This window comes from Andrena cerasifolii, chromosome 5, assembly GCF_050908995.1.
Source record: "Andrena cerasifolii isolate SP2316 chromosome 5, iyAndCera1_principal, whole genome shotgun sequence".
Lineage (NCBI taxonomy): Eukaryota > Metazoa > Arthropoda > Insecta > Hymenoptera > Andrenidae > Andrena > Andrena cerasifolii.
The window spans coordinates 5,727,962-5,746,574 of NC_135122.1; the positions used below are offsets into that span (position 1 = coordinate 5,727,962).

The 18,613-nt window shown below is 52.1% G+C and overlaps 1 protein-coding gene across 2 annotated transcripts in view; it reads left to right on the forward strand.

Moving 5' to 3' along the window:
- Sema1a (semaphorin 1a) overlaps nucleotides 1–18,613 on the forward strand; it is a 176,850-nt gene that overhangs the window by 75,208 nt on the left and 83,029 nt on the right. The window lies entirely within an intron of this gene.

Sequence of the window (18,613 nt, forward strand, 5' to 3'; positions counted from 1 at the left end):
CGTTTCCGTGGCTGAAGCCGGTTAGCGGGGACCGAGGGGAGATTATGTTGGCGTCAAAGGGAGCGGATATAGGGACAGGTCATGAACGGCGAAGAGAAAAGGGAAGAACAGCGGCGGCGAGCGGCCTTCGGTATTCAGCTTTCCTGCGCTGGCTTTGCCGCGGATGCGGATGCCTCGGCTCGTTGATTGTGAGTCTGGTTTACCGAGGCATTCCACTTCCAACAGCCGAGGCCGGACTTCGCCGTCGTAGGGCTGCGATCCATAATCCGCGATCCACCTGCAATTTCGAGCAGAAGGTCTAGCCCGACCCACTGCCAAGCCTATCTTCCCCCGCGAACGCGACGGTGCGCTTGATCAAGGAAGCCTTTTCGGAGCGACCACAAATTCTCCGCCGACGAGGACGTTTTCTGTGACCCAGCGGAATAGAGGTGTCAGTTCTTGAAAGATACAGGGACTGATATCTCGCCGACGGCCGAGCAATCCATTCCAATCACGCCGCTTGTGATAATCGTTGGAAGGAGTCTCGTACCTTTCTTATCGCTCGTTGGATGAGCGCGCGATTGGGATTGGGTAGAAGCTATTATCCGTGTCTCGAAACGCCATTGAAAATAATCGAGGCAAAAGGTTGCGCTGGGAAAGCAAGCTGGTAGGGTCTCCCGGCTGGCGATGGTGGTGGTGATCGTGTACATTCTTGTGAAATCTGTTCGGGGCGAGAGCGGCTGGTATCTCGTAATGCGAGGAAATACGGCGTCGTCGCAGGAAGCCAAGGGAATAACATTGATCACCGGGGGCGAAAACTCGAAAACGCTGACAAAAGGTGGGGCGGTGGGCGGTGGCGTGCCGATACAACGGACTCCTCTGGCCGATAATAGAAGACGTCGGTCTCGCGACCGACTCCCCCCGGCAACTTTCCTATACCTATGTACGTAATACGCGCGATAAATTCTCGTATTACGCGGTTGTAAAGCACGCCGCGCCGTGTAACCCATTCAGATCGCAGTCCTCGGCAGCCGCGTCCTCGAGCTCCGAGACTATGCGGTCGTTCGCGCACATGCACGCGACTGTCGTGCACACGTAGCGCACAGCACATAGCGCCGTAGGTAGTACATGGCACATAGCAGAGCCGAGAGATCCAAGAGATCCGAGAGGCGACCGTAAATCATTTTTGCGAATCCTGTGTATACCGAGGGCGAGAAGCATCCGCGACGGGATCAGGGAAGAAGGGGAAGGGCAGAAGGGTGTCGGGGTTAGGTTCGAGAGGAACGGCGGAGGAAAAGATGTAACGGAGAGGGAAAGGTGGATAGAGGGTAGGTGGGTGCAGGCGGGACAATAACTTCACAACATCTCGCGGATGAAAGCAGCGTTTATTACCTCCTGGAACAAACGGGACTGGCGTTGCTCCCCCGCTGCAATGGCTCGTGGGTAACGTTTAATAAAATTAATTCTATTCCTCTCTCGCCCTTTCGCTCCATTGCCCTGCTCCTTTTTTGATCTCTATTCTTGTTGTCGCGCTTTCTACGGACGTAAATGGCCCTCGCTTTATTTCACCGCGTCGCCTAGCCTTTCAGGCGGCGCTTTCTTTTTCCCTTAATTGTTGCACCGTGATATTATTATTTCGCCGCGACACTTGGCGGCGTACCGGCCGGTTTCGAGGCGACGGGCGCCGGAATTCCAGGACGGGGGACGCACTCGAGCTGGCGCTCGTGCGTGGCTCTCCGCGAATTCGTTCTTGGTCTTCAGAAATCTGTGCCGTCGCTTAATTAAACCCCGTATAAAGCGAGCACATGAAAGCTCGGCACCGGTTCCCAGACCGGCCTGGAATTAGAGGCGCGCTCAATGATAGCCGGCAGCGATATTCGTGGGAAACGCGAGTCGAGCGACCGGATAAGTGGCGCGATAAAAAATGGCGAACCGGGGTCCCGAGCTTATCCTGGCCGTTAGCGAAAATCTCGTAAACACGTGATTATAGTTCTGGCGCGGGATATTCTTTAGAATCGCGAGCGCGGCTCCGTTATCGAGCGGGAAGCCTGGAAGCTGTGTCAGATCTACGGGAACGTGCGCTTTGACGTACTGGGTGCCTTCTGGAAATTAGCTACATAGATCAGAGCGAAGTTTCGAAACTCGAGCCGGTTGTTTCGAGCGTCTAACGTCGGGTATCATCCGCGGCTGTTACCTGTTGTCACGATCGCATCTATCACCTCAGGTGCATTAGCTAAGGAGACGGTTATTATCCGGCAGATTAACGTTCAGACTTCTCGAAATATCCGCCATTCTCGCCGAGATTACATATTCTCTCCCGCAGAAGACGTAGGTAGATAGTGCGATTCGGAAATAGGCAAGGAAACTTTAAGAACTGATTTTATTCGCCTCGAGAACACGGAAGGGGTTCAAGCTTCTCCGACAAGTCACTTTCATATGCATTAACTACATATTACGGTTGCTCCCTCGGCGGCACTTACCTGTGAAAGTGTAATTTTAACCGAATCCCAGTGTTCGTTGATGGTTTCCGAAACAATGACCCACCGCCTGCTCGGCGCGGCGGCCTCGCCTCAGATAACAAGGGTGTTATCTGCAAACAGACGGGCGGGACTCGAAGGAGCGTCGCGCTTCATCCCTATAAAGATTCGTCAGCTTAAAATCTTGGCCTAATTAGCGGCACTCCCGTAGCTCGGCGTCTCCGTTTTATGGGCTCTCCTCCCGAGCACGAGCGCCGCTTCAAACAGCTCTGCAAACTTGCCTTGCATGTGGGTCTCGGTTCATTCCGTCGGCCGCATAAGGGTAGACGCGAAGAAAGACCGACGGAGGGAAGCGAGAGGAGGGAGGCGGCGAGAAGAGAAGGGAGCTTGGTGGCAGATAGGTGGCTGCTAATTATCAAGATCTCTCCCTATCGCCGGGAAAGTTGGCTGCAGGGAACCGATTACGTTGGAACCTGAGTATAACTAACGGCCGTTATTGTCATAGAGCGCGACCCTCTTTACGCGCCTTCCCCCCCACCGCGTCGCGGCCGTAGCCGTTCTTACGCGGAACCGCGATCGAAGTCGACCGACTTACAGCTCTTCGCCTTCTTATTGAATTTCACGCGGAGACGGCACGAGTTTCGTCGTAGAAATTTATACGGATCTAAGAAAAGCTCGACTCTGTCAGGAGTCACGTTTCAAAGAATGAGAGCAATTTCGTTGGCCGAACGAACAAAGACTCCCTTAATTTTGGTACGGTATTCTTGCGAGCCTGGTATCCCTCTGGAGCCTTCGCGAAAGTTCAGTGGGGTGTGACCTCTGCTGTATCCCCTTTCTTCGGGGAGAATCATTGCGTACGTAGACGCGTGCCGAAATGCCCGCGACGTACGCCTCGCAACGAGATTTCAGGAGGAGCAATGCTGTACCCTGTAGCGCAATTCCGCGGAGACCGCGGAGACATCGCCCGGCTGTTTAGAATGCAACCGCGGTTTGCGTCAATCCCATTGGTCCTCTGCGGAGCATCGTCCCCGGCGTTTCCGCTACGAGCATCGAGAGGCAAGCTACGTCGCTAATTGATTGGCACGTCTCTATTGCGACAGAGAGAGGCAGTGGCAGCGGTAAAGGGAGGGCGCAAGGGAGGGAAAGAGGAGCAGACGCGGCTCTCCAGCGTGCATATACATATTTAGCATACTCAATGATTGGTCGCCGGCTTATTACCATTGAAATAGGCTCGCGTGTCGCTGCCGCCGCTATCCCAACTCGCGTGACAGCCCTGCTCGGGCTTCGACGTGCATAATAAAGTTCACTGTCATACTTATTCACCGACGTCCACGAGCACCACCACCCACGCCGTTCTCGCCCCGCGTATTCTCGCTCGCGGATGTCTACAGGGTGATTTGCGAGGTTTCGAACAGATTTGAAAGACGACGCCCGAGCTCTGCGTGACCACCGATGGATGCGCGAAAGCGGACACGCGCTCCACCCTGTGCGTACTTGCATTAGGTAATAGTCCAGTGAAATTTGGATCTGTCTTCGGAATAAGTCATACCAAGCTAAATTTTGGTGTGGGCCTTTATTTGGTTGTTTTAAACAATATGTGAGAAGTCCACATCGATCCGCCCGCCGCTAATAATTTTACAGAGGGTTGAAAAAGAAACAAATGTTTTTCGCGAATATCTAGTTATCTAGCAGTTTTGCGACAAAATAGTTATTATACAATTTATAGCCTAGGAAATTCTCTACAAAAAAGGTCGTATGAGTTTTTTCGTAGGAGTAACCATTTTCATGTATGTCGGGTTACCAAGTTTCAACCCCCATTTGACAAGGGAAGATCCCGAACCTTAAATTCAAAAAATTATGAAACTTTGTAAATATGTAGGGGAAGTCCTCCAGAGTACAACGCAATTTCGTTTGCTGCACAAATTAATTCGAAGAGGGTGCAATTGACCCCTGAAAATTTGTTTATTTTGTATTATTACTCGCGAACTGTAAGAGATAGAAAAAAAGTGTTCAGGAAAAAGTAAGTTCTTTTAATTAGGACGAGATATTCGCGAAAATCAGTTGTTTTTTTCAACCCCCTGTAAAATTTTTAGCGGCAGTCGGATCGGATCGATGGGGACTTTTGACATATTGATTAAAACGATCAAATAAAGGCCCATACCAATATTTAGCTCGGTGGGAATTATTCCGTAGATTGGGCAGATTTCCGTCCAATTTCACTGGACTAAAACGCGATTCGAGGACTCGCGAGGGAGACGTTCGCGTACCGGTGTACAGTTGCGCGTTCCAAAATTTGGAGACACCTGGTACACGACTGCATGCCTCTCGTGCGCTCAGGAAGACAGCGACCATTTTTCTTGCCGATTTTCTCGTCGTCCCTCGCCGTTCTTCGCTAGCCTGCCACGCGGGGTACATCGCGCCGCGACAATCCGCGAGGCGGACTCGTTCCTATGCTAAATAAGCCGGCGACATGCGATCTCGCTGTTAAAGTCGATTCTATCTGCTTTCGGTATCCTCTTCTTCCTGGCCGAAACGGTATCGATTCGAGGTAGCCGCTCGGCCTGGAGCCACCGCGATAATTACTTGCTCGTAAATTCTCACGGCAGGAAAGTTTGGCAATTTTTCGACAGTCCGTAAACCTCGTTAGAAGGATCCGTTGGTCGGTCGCGGCAGTTCGGCTGGACGTTTATTCGATGAAACGTGGAAGTTTTTGCCGAGCGAAAGGGGGGGAAAAGCGAGACGGCCGGGCGGAGATCCTAGATTACCAAACGTTTTCATCGTTGACGCGAATTTCCTTCGTTTATCGGAAGCTCGTTAAAGGGGATCAGCGATAAATCGCATCGAGCTCGACACCGCCTCTGCGGAGGTGGTAAAACGAAATATCGCACCGGGCTCGGGGCGGGCGGGTCCGTTGCGCCAAGGTGTAACGCCCGAATCGCGGCGGGTACTTTTTAATAAATTACGTTCGAGCACGGAGGTGTGTAGCTTGCAGTGAATTTTCATATAAAACGGGCCGCACTTGGGCCGCGTTGAGAGAAGGATTTATCCAATGCGCCGGCAGATAATCGGGGTTAACGTGAAATAACCGGCGAAAAAAGTAATGCGCTTATGCCCTGCAAAATGGATTCCGCGAAATGAAATAGAGATGAACCACGCCCCGGTGCCTTTTGTGTTTCTTCTTTCGTTCCTCGCGCTTCCTCCCATTTGATAATCAAACTATTTAATACCTAGGCCGTCATCGAGCGGTATCGATCACTTTCCACGAGCCCCATGATTTCCTCCCCTCTTCTTCCCTCTTGCGTTTCAGCATCCGCTAAATTAATATCGCGCGAGTAGCATGGACGCAACGCGGACACCTGTCCGTGACTTTGTAATCTCGGAATATCTTCCCCGGTTTAATACCCTGGCATGCACGTACGCGTCCTGAACGCGGTTTTCCCAGCGACTCGTTGTTCTGGCCATTAACCAGGAAAATTCGTTCCACCGAAGCTCACGTGCGGGGGGATCGTTTTCGGCGGCGACCGTGGTTCATGATCTCAAGTGGTCGGACCAATATCCGCCCGCATCGTTCGCCACGTAGTTCGGGGGCAACGCATCTTCGTCACTGGTCGCTGGACGCAGTAAAACGTTTAACGACCGGGCAACCCCCTTGTGCCAGGACCACCGCGGCTTTGTAACGTTTCTGTCCGCAGATAAACGCAGCGGGGTCGTTCGGGAAACCGAGCAGGCCTGCCGGTGGCTGCACCAGCTCCACCAACGTTCCGCAGCCTTCGCGGTTTATGCCTGCGACTTTATAGGTTTCGATGCGGCGGTGTTTTGCCGTCGCGTCCTCCGTTTCACGCCCGACAGGGCAGAAGACGCCGTTTCCGCGTGTAGTTCGCTGGAAATTTTAAATTGTAACGTCCACCGGCGCTCGCCGAAAAAAGCCCCTCGTCAGTAGCTTCTTCTCCCTGACGTAGGGGACTTTTTCGTGGTCGGTAGCTTCGGAAACGAGCACCATGATTAGTGGAATTCGTCCAAACGCCACGACGTCCCTGGACTCTTTTGCTCGAGGGCAATTTGAGACCGTTGCGTCGTAAAGACTAAATGAATTCGATGGGGTCAGAGAAAATTGTAGGTTGAGGGATAACGAAAATGTGACAAAGAGTGGATGATGCAACGTATGTAGAGGTGAACGCGGTGTTCACGGTTCACCGAGCTCGAGTGCGATTCGAAATGTCTGCGCTCGCTGGTCCACTCGCTGTTACATCGTGGCATATACGTTCCTCGTGGTTACAAATCAATACAATTACTGCATTCGCGAGTTAACTCTTATGCAACCCGACGCGTTCCGCCCCATCCGCTGTTCGCCCATAGCCATCCAGCCTGGCCGCCTCACCTTTTCTTCTCTCTCTCTCTCTCTCCTCTCCTCTTCTGTTCTCCTCGCGTAGCTTTCTGTTTCCACTTGACGGTGCGGAAGACGATCCGGCGTTCCGCGTCTGAATAGCGAACGCCGTTGCGGTACGTAGACACGTTCGAAAAGGAAGGAAGTAGACGCGCGATCGAGTTGCATCGTGGTAAAACGAGCTCCGACTCGTTCCCTACCCTCGCGTCTCCTCTCTCCACCTCCACCGTTTCTCCCCTCGCGTCTTCTTTTCGTCCTCCCTCCGCCTGGGGTCTCCAACCTTATATCCAACCACCTCCTGCCCCGGGCAACTCTCTTTCGCGATCGTTTTCCTCCGAGGCAGTGGTTTTTCTACGTTCGTCTAGAGCCAACATCCTCGCCCGCTCGTACGTCTCTCTCCCGTGTCGGAAACAGCCGCGGATAAGAAGAAGGGCCGCTCACCATTTGGGTCAAACTGGTCTACCATGTGCCGCGACCAACCAACCAACGAACCAGCCAACCAACCGCGTCACGGGACACGAAAACGTCGTGGAAACGAGGTCGAGACCTCCTGGACCCCCTCTGGCAGCTTTTAAATGCCAGTTGAAAGAGCCGCCCAGCTAGGCCTATACATATCCACGACCACCAGTTTTTATTCGCTTCCGCGCTCTCTTTTGTCGCTTTGGCACACGGCTGGACGCTCGCTTTGATCGCGAGCCACGGCGGTCTGGCTGTGGCTGGAGAACGCGGCGCGCTGGTCCTTGGAGGGAATATGATAGAGCGGAACGGTAAATCGCGGCGTCGGCGGACGCGTGGATCGCGGTCTCGGCGCGGCGCGGCGCGATGACAGATATTTCGTAAAGCGTTGGACGGGCGGGCCTGTTGACGAACGACGTCACGGCGGGAGGCGAAACGAGCCGGTTCATCGATTTGTACCCGCGATTTTTTTTCCTACGCGCCCCGAAGGTCCGAGAGAGACGGGGTGCGCCGGCTGGACGGTGATGGCGGTGGTCGGAAACGGGCCGCGGGGAGGGATGGGAACGTAACGAATTGTTTCTCGTTTCGTTGGCCACTGTCGAACAGCAACTGGACAGAAAACGTCCATCCTGCGGGCTTTGAACCGGCCGTGATGGAATGGGGCGCGAGGAACGAGTCGGTCGCGGGGCAACGGGCAGGGGTTTGATGCGGCGACCAGGTACTTCGACCCTTTAACCGAACGCAATTTTCCGGGCTTGTTGCGTATCTTTCCCCTGGCCTGTATTTTTATCGCCGCGCGACCTTTGGCCGGCTGGCTATCGACCCGCGCCAAAGAAAATCGCTCGTGACCCGGATTCCACGCTCACCCGCCTCTTCCTCCGTCACTTCCGCCGAAATTGCGCGGCGATCGAATTAATAACGCGAAAGCGATTTCGCGGGATCGAACGTCGCCTATGGGAACTCGCGGCGGCAGAGCATCTCCGCGCCAATTGCTCTTCCACGGCGGTAATAGTTTTTCGCGAATAATAGCCCGATAAATATGCTAATTTCGCAGGCAATTTTATGCCCGCGTTTCGACGCCGCTCCCATGGAAACGGACTCCTATAGCGGCCGCGCGCTACTGCTCGATATTCCCCGGTGGAACGAGCTGTTGCGAGAAATTTCTTTCGACCCGTTTTCGGCAACGATCCGAGGGGCAGCCGCGGCCGAGCGTAGCCGTAAAGCTTTGTACGGATCGGGGAAGACATCGTCGAATAATCGAGGAAATGAAATCCACCGTCCAGACTACCCTTAGTGCCTTCGGTTCTGCTCGACGGTGGATCGAAGCACGATTTCGCGGTTTTAAGCGCGTTTACAGTTGTATCGCAGGCCGAGAGTGAATTTCCCTACGGCCCCTGTCCTCCGATATCTGATACCGACGGCGCGGCTCGGGGAAAAACTGTTCGGAGCCTTCTTTCGCCGGTCGTTGGAAGATGTAATCGGTTCGGAGCAGCGCGATTAAATTAGCACCGAAGGTACGTGGAAACGGCCTTAAACGAGAATCGACAATGAGCACCCTGGTGCCGAAGGTGCCGTAATATTTTCGAGGGAAAGCAATAATCGTCCGTTGGAGCCGCGAACAGACGATCGACCGGGGAATATGCTGATTTCGACGATATCGTATTTCATCCGGGATCCAGCCGATTTTATCTGTCCTTCGAGGAACTTTCGTCCCTCCTAGAGTCGCGTTTTCAGGAAGAAAAAGCGCAGGGGGTGTTAATCGCAGCGTTTAACGCGCAGGTATCGTCTGCAGGTGCCTATATCCTTGTGGGTTTTCCTTCGATACTTCGCAGCGGAAGGTGTCGGGAGGCTTTTTTTTCGCTGCGCTAGCGTGTAGCGAACGCGGGAACACGAAACTCGTTGATTTTAGGGACGATTAGCGTGCAACCCGAAACTATTAGACGCCGCGTAATTATCCTCGCATTGTAACGAGCACGAGCTACATATTGGCAAACTTCTCGATGTTGTACGCTTCGTATAATTTACGTCGCTGCTGACATGTACCATACTTCCGGCATTAATACCCAGAATTTCCATATTGCCGCGCGTCAGATATCGATTTTCCTGGCCCGCTGGCCGAAGTAACGACGACAATTCTGCAGGTACTGTAGGAAATAGTTTGATCGATTCGATGCCATCGCTATCCTTTTGTGGCATGCGTAATAAAGTTGAACCGAAGGTTTCGTTGCCTTCGGACTTTGCCAGGCGACTAAACCTCCCCCGATTCAGGACTCGGGGTTTTTCCCGATGTATGCACACGCTGCGCGTTTCCTTCGAATTCGGAAGCAACGCGAACGTTGACCAGGCATTCGGTTTGAAGTAAGCGTCTTGAGCGGTCGTGCTATTCGTCCGCTCGTGATTTTTCTCCAGAGAAAGTTGCGTGTTGCGCTCTTAAATAAGCAGTATTCTTTGTTGAGTTTATTAAGACGCGTAATTTATTTCTGTCCTCGCATCCCCACCTCACTTTAAAGCGAGGCAAAGGTACCTCGGCTCTGAAGGAAACTCGGTGGAACGGCTGCTGGAGGCTCCAGTAAAGCTTCGCGATTCGTAAACTCCTCCAACTGGCACCAAGGAGTCCGTAAAATCGAATCCTCGATCATGTTCACGAAAACACGACGCTGCGCGCGATGGTTTTGTTTGAACAGCGGGGGCAGAGCGCGTCGCGTCTAGCTTTCGTGATAACGTCGTTAGCACCGGAGCAAATTAGCTCTTTGTGGTGGTGGCCGTGATTGGCCAGCCTCTCGCAAAAGGGGAAAGAGGAGATTCGCGCGACGCGATCCCCGGAAGCCCGATATCTATGGCCGACATTAACTACAGTCTGAACAGAAAGACCGGATAATGGGTGAAATACAACGGCACAGTCGAACCGTGCATTAAACGCGCAAATTTATTAACGCTTGATTCGCTTAATTATTAATCGAGTTTACGTTTGCCTCTCGAGCGCCGGGCACTCGTATTATCGAATTAGATTGGAACGTCGGTTGTCCGAATTAATTGGGGGAGGACGCGCGGTATCGATAGGTAATTAATTGGTTTCCTTCGGAACGGATAGGGTTGCATTCTGTTGCGGATCGACGGAAGAAAAATCTACGCGGATATTCGTTCAACTATCCGAGGGATCAGATTCGGACGGGAATACTGCGTAACTCGTGGGGGGGAATCCATCGTCGATCGGTTGATCGACGGAACGTAACGTTAAGAGAGATTTATTAACAGAATAGTATGTTTCTGTCGTCGCGGAACGGCGACCGGCCGGCGGCCGTCGTCGGGAAAGTAATTAAAGTTCGGTCGGCCATCGCACTCCCAGCCGCGAAACGAAACTCGTTCCGCAGTCGTCGTAAGTGCAATTTACACTGGCGCTAACCGAGCCTCCCCCCGCCTAAACTCTGCTTTGCATAGTTTAGGAAAGTCCGCCGATATTGGCACTAGCTTGCGCGGTAAGCAGGACTCGTTAGCGTTTAGTTGCAGATACTCCGCCCAGGTTCTCGGCGGTGCGTCGGGCGACAAAGAGGGGCAACGGTGAATAATCGCGATTATAAGCGCCTAGTCGGCTGTTTACAAGGCTCTGATTAACCCCCGGTTATATACCGGTTAGACTCACCCGACCGAGGGTGGCGGCCCTTCTTAATTAGTCGCGATTAATCGTTGGATCCCCGCAACTGGGTTAAACATTACGATGGCTTTGCATGCCGTGTGGTAATAGTAACTTCTAATCGAGGAAATTTATATCACAGACCGGGGTGTCCTGCGGCGAGCTCCGAGTTCAGCCCCTTCGTAGTTCCTCGTCTTGGAAAGCACGCGCCAACGAAAGACGACGATCGTTCGCGTGAAGTTTCTTTGCTGCATTTATTAAAAGCAGCTGAGTAGTATCCTTTAACACGCCACGACGCTGCCGCGTCCGCTGCCCGGGGGGAGCCTGCGGGAATAATATTCGAGAACGATGTGGGGGAGAAAAATTGTGATGAAAAGCGAGCACGAGCTGTCTGTCAATTCCTCCTACATGCGGCTACATTTTTTCCATTTCATGAAATCAAATAGACATGTAGGGAAGGGACAGACCGATGGACGAAACGGGGTAGGCAAAAAGGGGTAAGCAGACAGCGGCCGGATAGAGGGTGGTGGAATCCTTTCTGCGCCGAGAGAAAAATTAATAATCTACCATGGAGTAGTTACGGCTGAATCTGGGCCAACTATTTCCACCGGCAACATCGCTAGGGGATTCATCAGTTAAAATGCTCGACAGCGAAAGGCAGATCTCTCCCTCTCTCTCTCTTTCTGCCCCCTCCCTCTCGCGGCGGATTTCCGAAAGGGGAAAGACCTTTTCAATTATCGCTCTGATCAAAACTACCGCGACAAGAATTGACGTAGTCGCGGCCAGATTCGCTTTCGGACGTGTAATAAAACCGCCGCGAGATTAATATAAAAGAATAAAGCAATTAGTAGCGCGCCCCGCCTGATTACATGAATATTAATTTCTACGCGGGCCGGCAGCCAAGCCCGTTTCAAGCTCTCCCTTGCACACCTTTTTTCGAACGCGTATTAAAAGGGCCGCGGGTAGCGGGGAGGAGAAAATTCCCTCGGCCCGATACGGCCACTGCGATCGAATAAAGCGCCGTCGTCAGAGCCACGGGCAACGGAAGGGTGTTCGAAAGGAAATAAAAGCGGGCCAGGGGGGGAGGAGGCCGGAGGGTCCGACACCCGGCGCGGCACGTTAATCCAATGAAATTTGCAAATGATTTTTTTCCCGCGTTCATTCAAATATTTTCGCAGCGCCGGCGCTCGCCCAGATTTCTCTCCGCTTTCGCGTCGTTTCCCTTGTTTGCGGAGAGAGTTCCCTTTTGCTTTTAGCCGACTCGCGACGGCTCTTTCCGTCAATTACTAACGCGCACGGCGGGGCGTGTGCGTGGGCGCTCGGACTCGGGCGCTCGCGTTAATCGAATTTCCCCCAGGCGACGGAAACTTGCCGTTAACTCGCCGCGAATTTTCGCAAACGCGCGCGGCAGCGATAACGGGGGGAGAGCCGGCCGGCATCGAAACTGCGAATAACGAAATGCACTCGGTTCCATTCAAGTCGCGTTAATCCAGTCACAGATGCGCGCGGCCGCGAGAGTCCGCGAGCCTGACCAAGCTGGCCACCCTCGTAAATTGTTATCGACATACGTGGCCGAGGATAAATTGTTAATATGCCGCGTGCGTGACTCGCATCGCCAGGTGGAACGCAAAGGAGATGCTTGTATTATCTACGCCGGGTCTGGTTGTTTTCGGTTGGCCAGTGGAACGGGTCGAAGATCGTAACGCCGCCTGTTATCGAATCTCGACCCGAGCCGCTTCAAATCCGCTCCCGTCTAATCGGTCCGCTTCTGTATAGGACCGATTACTGGATTGGAATATTTGCGTGGCAGGGAGCATTGATCGATTCCTGCGAATAGTACACTGCTCTCATACGAGCCGAGATTAGAAGTACCTAATAGGGGAAAGCGGGGTAGTTCCGGCCACGTAAGCGGTAAATGCTATCAAATTTGAACGAGTTACACATTGTTTGTATTTTTTATATTAATTGGTAGTTTGAAGTGTCTAGTTTGTATTGGTATGACCGAGAAAGCATAAATTTACGTTGTAACAAACTTGGGAGCAATAATACAGATATAGTCATTTGGCCGGAATTACCCGATTAATTATTTTTTTTTATGAAAGAGATAGGAAAACTGTTAAATTAATAAAAAATTGTATTATTTTTTATTTTAAAATTAATTAGTACATACAGTGGCTCGCAGTCATAATTGCACACTATTTAAAATCGCATAACTTTTTCAAAATTAATCCAAACGACTTGAGTTCTTTTTTAGAAGCTAGAAGGATTAGTTTGCTAAGTGACGCGATTCGTCGCGTTGAAGATCGCTTGAAGACGCTTAAAGATCGCAGAATAAGGTCAAGAATGGCTTATTCTGCGATCTTTGAGCGTTTGTAGCTCAGAGCAACGTTAACCGATTTTCATGAAATTTTTTAGACACGTATACAACTTACTTCAATCTACAAACGGTTTTTTTTTAAACTTTCATTACAGGCTCACAAAAAAGTCGAAAAAAACGACCTTTCCTATTCTTTTTTGCTATTCCGACCAAGTGCTTTCTTTCAAAACGACGAATTACGTCACTTAGCAAACCAATCCTTCTAGCTTAAAAAAAAACTCAAGTCGTTTGGATTAATTTTAAAAAAGTTATGCGATTTTAAAGAGTGTACGATTATGGCTGTGAGCCACTGTATATCAGAAGTGTATTCTTCAGGCGTACCCCATCCTGAACATTCTTCATGTGTCCATTGACCACATACTGTGCACCGGAACCACATTTCATCACCTTTTCCGAATTCTTTGTAAAAGGGCCTATGATAAATTTTCCTGGTTACATTCTGTCTTCTTCGAAATTCTTTTATATGCACGTGGCATCTACGCCAGAAAAAAAGCAATTACCCCACACGTCATGTTCAGATATTTGAAGTAGAGTACACTGAATTGAATTTTATACGTATGCTAACGCAACATTTACCAGCAGATGCCAGTCAAAATGCAACCACAGGGATCTAGAAATGCAGGGTGGCGAAATTAGGCGCAGGAACGAAACTTGGGCCCTTTACCCTACTGTGCGTTTCTCGGAATAGTATTTAATCAAAAGTACTGGTTGGCGATTCGATCGCCGCCTATTCTCCGTCGCGTTTCAGCCAATCCTTTTTTCTCGCGACCAAACACCGCCAACAGCGACAGCGCTGTAAATTTCGAGCGCTCGAGCTGCTCGAGGAATCCGCTTGATTAAAGCGGAAATACGCGGCCGGGGGCAAGAATCAATCCTTCGGACGGGCTGCGCGTCGAACTCGGCCCGAACTTTGCCGTAATTAATTTCCCCGCGTGTTGCCGTGCACCGGTGAAAAAGTAATCTGCATTCGGCGCGGTGAAAAGTTGGACGTTCTCGTGACTGCGGGCGGACGATTAACCGAGAAAGAAGGAACGGTGTCAATGGTGGACGGGCACGAACTCGCGCGGCTCTGCTCCGCCACGCCACGCCAAGCCACGCCACGATTCTTCGATTACGCGCACTCCCGATCGGGACGAGGCCCTTTCGAGTTCCCAGGCCGCACGGAATACTTTCAGACTATTTCCTTGAGTGGCGTCGATGTTCCGCGACTTGTTCCACCCCCGCCAACGGGTTATTACTCCTTCCCTCCACCCTCAGCCTTGATTACATCGATGCTGCGGATCGATAAACCCCGTGTTTCGACGACTGGGGTGCAGGAATTTTCGAGCACGGCGATAGCTATCCACTCGACAGTCGCTCTCGAACGCCGAGCGTCGGATCCCTGCGACTGGCTCGCACGATGCAACGGGAAGACAAATGTCTGGGGCGAAATCGAGGCGGCACCGTGTCGGCCAAGTTTGCCAGGACACGGGTCGCGGGCGGTGCCTTTCTTTCGGGCGGTTTCGCGATTTCGTGCGATCCTTCGTCCCCCGCCTGGCCGTAAAGCGAAACGGCGCGGCGCGACGCGCCGTGTTTTGCCGGGCGGCTGCTCTGTCGCGGTGAAGTGTATCAGGACGTGGCGGAAAATAATCGGGAGAGAGCGCGCACGAAAACGATGCACCGGTCGCGGTTATTAAGCGCGATAGCAATGAATGGTATCAAAAAGCCAAACGCGGGGCGGGCACGTAAAGGGCAATTTAGCAATTATAATACTCCCGTTGACGAGGCGCGATTCGACCTACGCACTCGGGGCTCCCGGTGCCGATTAATTATAACTGAATTGCGAAGTGTCGCTGGCTACGGTCGGAGCCGCGGTCCCCGCGATTAATCGTGGCGCCATTAATTCCGTGGCCGTTTAAAAGTTGCTCCCTCCGCGAAACCGAAATCACGTTATCGGGAACAAAAGTGTCCTTTGACGGAGCACGGAGGCTTTTCAGTCGACGGCTTTCCGCCGTCTACATGGCTTCTCCACTCGAACGCTGCTTCCCCGGGATTTTTCGATTCGAGCACCGGCCAAGTTCATCGACGTCCACTCGTCACTCGGAACTTGTTAACAAAATAGTTAGCAGTCTGTAAAAAGAGCGCCGCCGCTCCTCTGTTCGTGGGAGCTCGTTTCGAAATTGCTGGGACGAATCGACGAAGGGGATACCGCACCGCGTCGTCACGGACGCGCTCCTCCGCTCGTTGGATTCCGCTCTGTATTCGGCCGGCGTTCTCGGCCAGGCGGCGGGAGGGTGGCTCTCCCGTGGGAGAGCACGCCCGTGTTCCTTTATCGGCCTTGATATTATCCGCGGCGAAACTTCAGCTATAGCTTCGCCGATACGCCTCTATCGGGTCGCGCGCGTGTACCTGCACACAGAGAGGCACGGGAGACACGTATGCCCGCGGCTCCTCTACCTGCTTGTACGTACCGTCGTCTGAGGACTATCGATACATAGTTGACGCTGGTCCCCAGGCACGTAGAACATACGCTGCGCGAATCTACCAGCAGGCCCGGTACCCTCGGCTCGAGACAGATTTGTCCACGTATATCTGCGTGACGCATGCTCCGAGAACGCTGTTGTCGCGCGAAGAATTAACCTCGCCAGACCGCAGGATCTTTCAGGCGACGGACGCAACTAGCCTGGCTGGATTAATCGCTGTCTTTGTTTCGCAGTCCTCGTAGGTTCTTCGGTTCCGAACGAAAGCCAGCACCTGTCGGCTAACGCGCTCTGATGACGGTTTAACGAGGGTAATACTCGGTTGATCGCGAATTAAGATGCCGACGGAAGACGTACAACAGCGCGCAAGTTCCCAGAGGCGTGACAACCGTGACAACTGTCACGCCGAACATCTCCCCAACGAGTTTCCAAGAGGCTCGCCTGTTTACCCGTAACTCGCGCAAATCGAATAGAACGCCGACCAACTCTCTGTCCAAGTTTTTCCACTACCGGGTCTATGCTCGCTCGGCTTACCCCGCGATCCTTTATTTTCATGCCGCTTGCCTTCGCAAAACAGTGCGCTTTGGGCCTGATGAATAAAAACTAAGCGATTCCTACAAGCAATTATTTATTAGCAAAATCAATTGCTTAAAAAGCAATTACTTAAAGAAAAAAGGAATTTCTTATTTTCATATGAATAAAAATCGTAAGGAATTGCTGGTTTTGCTAGACCGTATAAGTAAAAGGTAGCTGTGACTGCCGCTAACGTTCTCACTGTCTCTCTCTCGGGTAGGGGTTGCAAAATTACCGACTTTTTCAATTACCGGTAATTCGGTAAAATCTTTAATCAAAACCGGTTTACCGATAATTTACCGGTATTTTTTAAGGTATTGAAAATATAAGAATAAACATTATAAAAAAAAAAACAGTTTTTGAACTCTAATCGAGCATTATAAAAAATATGTGGAAATAAAACTATTCTGAACATAAAATATGAAATGATAACACAAAATAGATCTTATAGATCGCTCTTGGTCGTCGTGTCGCCTTTCTTATCGTTAGTCTGTTGCCGCGCGATCGCGCCTCGATTGGCCGCGGTACGTCGGGGCATTTTAACCGATAGATAGGTGCGCAAACGGGAGCATGGGAAGGGAAGAGGAACGCTGAGATGAAGGAAGCTTCTGAAATTTCAGGATAGAAGGAGCTCTTAGACACGACCGTTTCCAAGCCGGCGATCGAGAGCGTCATGGCTCGACGAAATTCGTGGTTAAAAAAGCCACGACCGGAAACCGGGGGGTGAACATTGTTTCCTGGCCGCGCATTCGCCGCGCTCTTTCGAGGCCTTAATTACCATGAGCTCGTTGCCGCTGCGGGAAAAAAATTCTTAAGAGCCGTTGAGAAATGCCACGGGACAAAAATAGGCCACGTCCCTTTCGAGGAACCTTTTCTTTTCACCTGCCTGCAGCCAAGAGCCTCGTGGTTACGCGCGAGTCGCTCCGCCTCGACTCGCCTCGCCTGGGCTGCATCGCCGCCGGTTACATTTTCGACGCGCATCCGGAATCCGCGCTTTAGAATCTTTCGGTTACCCAGTTTCTTCCCGCTCCCCTTCGCTTCGCCACTCAAACACGTATCTCGGCGCTGACGAAAAGAACGCGACGAACGAGAGGAGTGTCTGTTGGTCGCGACGTTTCCTCCAGCTTTATTACTGGGCGGCTGTTCTTTTTTATAGACGACCCCTTTCGCTCGCTAATCGAATTCCTGGAAACTGTTCCGCGCAGCTCGCCAGCCGAAGTTAAATAGCTCATTCATACCCTGGGCAATTGGTTTACGAGGCCAAGCTACTTATCTCGTCGAGTGGCAAGGCAACTACGGTTATCTAAGCGCGTCAATTTCCCTCGATAGGTACCCCTCGTCCTCACAGCTGTGTACGAAACCAAAGGTTCCCCACGAAATTTATGATAGATCCTAGTTCCCCGGCGAAACGTTCTCGCTGGCCTGGAGTCGGCGATCGCCGTCCAGGGAATCGCGATGGGATTTTTCGCCGCGCGATCTCCTCGCAACGGCCGTTTGCTCTTCTTTACGCGAACGACGGTGCTGGTTTAACGGCGATCCTTAGTCGAATACGAGCATTGGCTGCGAAAGAAACGACGAGCGTATCGAGTACCGAGGCTCCTTTAAAGTGAATCACGTGGATATAAGCGCGTTTATGGAACACCCTTGTCGTCGTTACTCGAACAATTCAGGTTGAGCAGCAGTCACCTCGCGGAACCAGAAGAGTTAAGAATTTTATATGCGAGGAAAGGAGCCACGTTAGACATCGCCCCGCGCGGTTTCGGGGGTAAAACTCCCCGAGGCTTTGCAAAAGCTCTTGGATCCCCGGCGATATACACTGGCTGTGCCCCCTTCCCTTAAAGCCGCGATCGCTGCCGGCGCTGATTTTCCAGGGATCACTCCGGAGTTTGCGAGTCGCGCGGGTATTTACACCGGTTCTGCGTGACGATTTTTACAAAATCCGCGCCAGCCCGAAGCGCAGGCATCGCGGGAAGCTGCGCTCGCCGTAAAAGTCGCCCCTCGCCAGCATTTATAGAGGGAAATGATTTCGCCAGATTTTACACCACCACTTCCAGGCACGCGCATTAATTTGCTCGCGACTTCGTGTCGGTGTCCGCCGCCGCGCCGGTCTCCCTGGAAAGAGCGGTGCCAGCATTTTTAATGCAATATCGATCGCGCAGACTCGGCGCTCGGTTGAAAATTGAGAGCAAGTAGCGTTGAACGGTGTGTGGTTAGGCACGGCTGTCCGCGAAATCGTCGAGCACTACTACTGCTCGTTTTACGCCCGGAGCTGTGCGG